This window comes from Scyliorhinus torazame, chromosome 28 (assembly GCF_047496885.1).
Source record: "Scyliorhinus torazame isolate Kashiwa2021f chromosome 28, sScyTor2.1, whole genome shotgun sequence".
NCBI lineage: Eukaryota > Metazoa > Chordata > Chondrichthyes > Carcharhiniformes > Scyliorhinidae > Scyliorhinus > Scyliorhinus torazame.
In genome coordinates this window covers 8609154-8616182 of record NC_092734.1, presented here as the reverse complement: position 1 = coordinate 8616182, position 7029 = coordinate 8609154, and the positions used below count along the sequence as shown (strand labels likewise).

Sequence of the window (7029 nt, the reverse complement as noted above, 5' to 3'; positions counted from 1 at the left end):
ACCAGGCGCTGGGCCGACCGTGAGTCACCGGACCCGCTCCGCCCGGCGCCATCTGGATCTCACCCTCGCTGTCCGAGATTCAGACGCCGGATTCACCCAATGGCCAGGAGTCAATGGCCGTGCCTGCGTGACCTCACCAGGCCACCATTTACTATTGTTCCACAGAAACGTGGACCAGGCGGAACGGCACCTTGAAGGGGGGGGGGGGGAGAGAGGCGTGCAGGCCATTCGAGACCCCTGGGTGGTTGGGGACAGGGCTGTGTAGTGCCCTGGTACACCCCCGGTACCCGGGCACCTTTGCATTACCAGCCTGGCACTCTGGCAGTGCAACCTGGGAACCCTGACAGTGTCACGGGCACTAGTAGTGCCAGTGTGCCCGGGCACCATGTTAGCACTGGTTCAAGCCCAGGGATGGCCTTGCCCATTGGAACGAGTGGGGTGCTCAACAAGGTTGGGGGGGAATGAAGGGTCAGGACAATAAAGCAGGGGAAGGGGAGCCAAAAGGACGAGGGGGTGGGAGATTGGGGCTGCCAAACCGATGTGTGAGAAGCCATTCCTGCTGGGCCGATCAGCTCAATCTGGGTGTGACCTCATCAGTAAGAAACTCCCCGAGGCCAGGAATAATTGCAAAGTCCCATTGAATAGAGGGGTGTGTCATGATATCCAGATCAGCATATCATGGTGCAATCACACACACACTGATGGACAGGCATTTGGACCAACCAGCACACACACATCGCAGCCAATCACTAGTGAGAGCACACGCACTATAAAAGGGGGAACACGAGAGATCCCGCTCATTCTGGTAGGAGACAGCTCGGGACAGAGCTTGCACCGTGACACTCAGACATAGACCATGTGCTGAGTGCCTCACCAACATTAGTGATAGGGCTGGGTCCATAGGTTAGCTGATAGCGAACGTACCCAAGTCTATAGTTAGTTGCATCTGTTAGTTAACATAATAAAATCAAGTTGTACCATCTACAGCCGTGTTGGCTTATTTGTGTATCGGGACACCCAACACGACAGGGTGATTCTCCGTGCTGCAGCCGCCAAGTAACATCCCACCAAACCCGCCCAAAAACAGACCTTGACTTCTGTCCGCTGCATCGAATCCTATAGTCCCGAGGAGGGAAAAGAATCAAATGATTCCTGGCACCTTATCCTTCTGAGACTGGGTTCCGCCTCATTAAACTGGCTGCACATTTTTATTTTGTAAAAGAAAAGACTGGGCGATGACCTGATTAAAATCATGAAATGTTTGGGCAGAGGAACAAAGATGTTTATACTTGTATAAGGGGGGGAATTGAAACTGGGAGCCATGATTTCTAGAGAGTCAGTGAGAAAACTAATCGGGAATTGTCCAGAGCGGTGGGTTGGGAGGAGGAACACGTGGTGGGTAAACACCCACATTGACAAATTATTATAATAATCTTTAAAAGAATCTTTATTATTGTCACAAGTAGGCTTACATTAACACTGCAATGAAGTTCGGCAGCATGGTGGCGCAGTGGTTAGCACTGCTGCCTCACGGCGCTGAGGTCCCAGGTTCGATCCCAGCTCTGGGTCACTGTCCGTGCGGAGTTTACACATTCTCCCTGTGTTTCGCCCCCAGAACCCAAAGATGTGCAGGGTAGGTGGATTGGCCTCGCTAAATTGCCCCTTAATTGGAAAAAAATTAATTTGGGTACTCTAAATGTTTGTTTTTTTAAACACTGCAGTGAAGTTACTGTGAAAAGCCCCTAATCGTCTCATTCCGGCGCCTGTGCGGGTACACAGCGAGAGAATTCAGAATGTCCAATTCATCTAACAAGCACGTCTTTCGGGACTTGTGGGAGGAAACCGGAGCACCCGGAGGAAACCCACGCAGACACGGGGAGAACGTGCAGACTCGACTCAGACAGTGACCCAAGCGGGAATCGAACACGGGTCCTTGGCTCTGTGAAGCAACAGTGCTAACCATTGTGCAACCGTGCCAAACCGCCTGTTTCCGTGTTGTAAATAACATGGCGGGGTCTTCCGGTCCCTCCAAAATCAGTTGCCATTTGCATTGCTCACTGGCCCACATCACTGGCACACCCGCCATGGGGGTGGCGGAGCCTTTGGCCCGATAGGAGCGTCCCGCTGGTGGGGAAGAGTTGGAAAACCCGGCGTGTAATCATTCTTCTCTGAGCTGATTATATATCCCATGTACTTCAAGCGGAATCCCAAGATGTAGTCCAGATACAGCCAGGCCAGTTCGCTGGAACAGATGGGCTGTCGAAGCAGGAAGCAGCAGTACGGTGTGAACAGTCGAATTCAAATCAGGACTACCAAACACTTCGAGTGGGTCACAGCAGAGAGGGGATGGAGGAAAAGGATGCACCAGCAGTACGCACAGGTTAGGGTTTACAAATCTTCTCTTGGACAAAGACAAAGGTAAAACCACAGCTATGCCCATTGTTGATCATTTTAAATGATGGATGTTATAAATCCAGCTAATGTGTTCTCTCTACAGCAGAAATTTTTCTGGAAATGTTACATTTACGGCTTGTGCAGATATTAGAGCTTTTCAGTTAAAGGAAAGGGTTTGGATGGCAGCCTTCTGGGGCTTTGACTGGAGCCCATAAAGCGTTTACATTCCTGCTTTGTGTAATAGCATTCTCTGGACTGCATGCTACCGATGTAGAAAGAGCAAGGATGTTGAATCAGCAGCAGTAATATTACAGCACCTGGGGCTATGAATGACTCCTGCTCCAGTATTCTGGTGTATTTCATACAAGTTTAATTTGTACCTGCTTTCACGGAGGCTCCAGCCTGCCATGACAGACTGTCCCTCAGGTACCCATTGCATTGCGTACAGCATCATTCTCCAAGACGGGGAGCTCTGTCTGCACAGGGCCCCACCTTGCTCTGACCCCACATTTTTTAGCGGACTCACTCTATGACCCTTTGCCCTTCATCAAAAGAAGAACGACCTTCACGCCAGTGGCAACCTTATCCAACTGCGGAGGTAGTTAAAGGGGGATGTGAATACAACCCTGTATGCTGTGGGATCTTGCTGTGCGTGCACCTTTGCCATCCTGGCCGCATTACAACTGTGTTTGCGCTTCCCAAAGCTGCTTCACCAGCTGGGACCTCCCTGTGGTCGGGAAAGACGCTATAAAAATGCAAGTTCCTCCTGTCCTCAGCGCTGACAGGATGAGGGATGTGATGAAATTCTGATAAAAGTCTGGGTGGGGTGGCAGGGGGGGGTGGTGGTGGTGGTGGGGGGAGGTTAATAAAAGCCTAGATTTCTCTGACAGCTTTATTATATCCCTTTTTGTTGATTCCAGGCAAGATGTTCCGAATGCAACTCAAGCTTGATTACTTTGCTTTCCTCCCCATCTTTCACTGAGAAATGATGACGGTTTTGTTTTCAAACATATCATCAGAAAAGTCAGGGGTGATTACTGCGCTTGTCAGTCTCCCGCGAGCCTAAAACGTGAAAGCGCCAGAGTATCGGACAGGAGCTTAGCCGGCACCCAGCCCGTTATTGCCCACGTTTATCTTCCGGCCGACACGCTTCGAGAAATACTTTGCTCAGGTTCTCCCATTCCTGCTTGAGCAGAGGGTTAAGAGAATTTATCTAAACGTGAGGCTGCGGCGATTAAGAGAGAACAGGGATGTTGGGAGAGTGAATTAAATAGCGGCCTGCGTGTCACTGCCTTTGAACAGCTGCGCAGAAAACTCCACCTTATCACCTGCAATAATATCCTTTACGGCTCCCCAGCGACCTGTCGGGAGAGCCTTCGAACAGCTGGCGTCTCCTCTCCCTGGACCAGCCGGGGTAGAAAGCTAATTACATCTTTTTTTCTTCTGCAGGCAATCAGCTTAGCGCATCGTAACTCCTGTGCCCGGCGTTCAAAAAAATTAAACTGTCAACATTCTCGTCTTCCTTGGTTTGATGGTTCTAAATGAGAAAAATCATGTTCTGTGAATTGGAATTTAATAAAAAGATGTTTAAAATATCAGGCAGGAAGCATCAGCCGAGTCTGGGAACACATAAATCAAACTTGCCAAGGTTAAGTAGAAGGTTTGAGAATCATATGAAGGAAATTAATGTACGGGAATCTTACCCCTGTAAAAGAGTGCTCAGAGCTGAGAGATATACAGTGTTATGAGTAAATAAAAAACCTCCAAGCACCATCATGCATTCGAAAAGAAATGTAAATTAACTGTACCTAGTGGAGAGTATGATATTATAAATTCTAATGGACTGGGTAATAGCTTCAGATTTCTCTCTCCTCGCTCTCTCTCTCTCTCTCTCTCCTCTCTCTCTCTCTTTCTATGTCAATCAGGTAAATATAAATGCAGTTGAAACAGAAGGTGACCTGTCATTTTTAAGCCAGACAGTACTGAGTGAGGAAAATTACAGATCTGTGAGTTGAGATTACAGCCTGTGGACCTGACCCAGATCAAACCAAGCTTCAGGTTTGGAGCTGACATCCCTAAACTTCCATTACCCCATCCATAAAGCCCAGTCTTCAGCCACATAGTTCCAAAAATCCCAGGCAAAGATGCAGATCTGTTGTGTTAGGCCCCTTTATCAATACATTCATTGGTAAAAGTGAAAAGACTGTGGATTTACCAGGGAGCCCATCGCACACCGTCACATTGATTCATCCTCCTAGACGTACAGATTTCAGTTTTACACCGGTGCTATCCATCGCCGTGTTCATAAAAATCACATATAGATCATAGATCATAGAATCTACAGTGCAGAAGGAGGCCATTCGGCCCATCGAGTCTGCACCGGCTCTTGGAAAGAGCACCTAACCCAAGGTCAACACCTCCACCCTATCCCAATAACCCAGTAACCCCACCCAACACTAAGAGCAAATTTGGACACTAAGGGCAATTAATCATGGCCAGTCCACCTAACCTGCACATCTTTGGACTGTGGGAGGAAACCGGAGCACCCGGAGGAAACCCACGCACACACGGGGAGGTTGTGCAGACTCCGCACAGACAGTGACCCAAGCCGGAATCGAACCTGGGACCCTGGAGCTGTGAAGCAATTGTGCTATCCACAATGCTACCGTGCGGCCCACGGTAGCTGTGGGATGGGGTACAGTGTGTGTGTGAGGGTGGGAAGTGGGATGGGGTACAATGTGTGTGAGGGTGGGGAGTGGGATGGGGTACAGTGTGTGTGAAGGTGGGGAGTGGGATGGGGATCAGTGTGTGTGTGAGGGTGGGGGGAGTGGGAGGGGGCACGGTGTGTGTGTGAGGGTGGGAAGTGGGTTGGGGTACAGTGTGTGTGTGAGGGTGGGGAGTGGGATGGGGTACAATGTGTGTGAGGGTGGGGAGTGGGATGGAGTACAGTGTGTGTGAAGGTGGGGAGTGGGATGGGGTTCAGTGTGTGTGTGAGGGTGGGGAGTGGGAGGGGGCATGGTGTGTGTGTGAGGGTGGGAAGTGGGTTGGGGTACAGTGTGTGTGAAGGTGGGGAGTGGGATGGGGTTCAGTGTGTGTGTGAGGGTGGGGAGTGGGAGGGGGCATGGTGTGTGTGTGAGGGTGGGAAGTGGGTTGGGGTACAGTGTGTGTGTGAGGGTGGGGAGTGGGATGGGGTACAATGTGTGTGAGGGTGGGGAGTGGGATGGGGTACAGTGTGTGTGAAGGTGGGGAGTGGGATGGGGTTCAGTGTGTGTGTGAGGGTGGGGAGTGGGATGGGGTACAGTGTGTGTGAGGGTGGGGAGTGGGATGGGGTACAGTGTGTGTGTGAGGGTGGGAAGTGGGTTGGGGTACAGTGTGTGTGTGAGGGTGGGAAGTGGGTTGGGGTACAGTGTGTGTGTGTGAGTGTGGGGAGTTGGATGGGGCACAGTGTGTGTGTGTGAGGGTGGGGAGCTGGATGGGGTACAGTGTGTGTGTGAGGGTGGGGAGTTGGATTCCGTAGCCCCAGTTCTATTGTTGAAGCGACAGTAAATGCATCAGTGGGTACAAGACATTTATCAATATTTGACAGAGAAAAGGTGGTTTTTAATCATCCTTTTTGAAGAAAGCTTTAATTGCTCCGTCAGACAAAGTATTAGTTTCATTACTAGAAAATGATCAATTGCTTTTGACGTTAATATCCTTTTCATTTTTCAGCAGTTGATCAAAACCAACATCTGGATTATTTCAGCCTTTGAAACACAGAGGTACATGTTTAAAATCACAGCTCGACCCGCAAGCTGCAGTGACTGACTGTACAACCGAATGGGCCACAATAAAGGTCTTAAATATCTCAAACTGCACTCGATTACTTCGTCTCTGAGACAAAGCTTATGGATAATTAATGTTCACATCTATCGTTTTTGTTGATATAATCGGGAAGGTGAAACCATAGAACAGCAAGTTGAGAGATTCACAAATCAGAGCAGATTTCCAAACCCCTGGATTTGCTCTCTGATTGGCTTATTAATAATAGTGTACCTTCTTAACATTCCACTATGTTTTCCACAATATCCATCCTGGATATTTGATGAAACATTGGTCTGAATCTTGCCAGAATTTGGCAATGTACCGGGCACATGCCGAAACCTTTCAAAAGAATGAGGGTGGATCTCATAGAGACTATAAGATTCTAACAGGACGAGACAGGGCAGATGCAGGGAAGATGTTCCCAATGATGGGTGTGTCCAGAACCAGGGGTCACAGTCTGAGGATTCAGGGTAACCATTTCGGACAGAGATAAGGAGACAACTCTTCACACAAAGAGGGTGAGCCTGTGGAATTCATTACCACAGGAAGTAGTTGATGCTAAAACTTTGAATATATTTAAGAGGCGGCTGGATATAGCACTTGGGGAGAATGGGATCAAAGGCTATGGGGAGAAAGCAGGATTAGGCTATTGAGTTGGATGATCAGCCATGATGGTGATGAATGGCGGAGCAGGCTCAAAGGGCCAAAGGGCCTCCTCCTCCTACGTATCTATGTACCTGGCGTAGAACTCTTCAGTTGTACGTATCAGTTTTCTCGCCAAATCCCTGACGTGGTTTACGCAGTCACGCTGGTGGGGCGGGGCCTCATAGA

The 7029-nt window shown here is 49.4% G+C and overlaps 1 long non-coding RNA gene across 1 annotated transcript; it reads left to right on the top strand.

Annotated features, from left to right (window-relative positions):
• The first annotated feature begins 2211 nt into the window (after nt 1-2211).
• On the top strand, nt 2212-6246 carry LOC140403446 (uncharacterized). The gene is made up of 2 exons (XR_011938317.1): nt 2212-2380; nt 6106-6246. It is a non-coding gene; the product is annotated as an uncharacterized lncRNA (long non-coding RNA).
• Nucleotides 6247-7029: the final 783 nt, after the last annotated feature.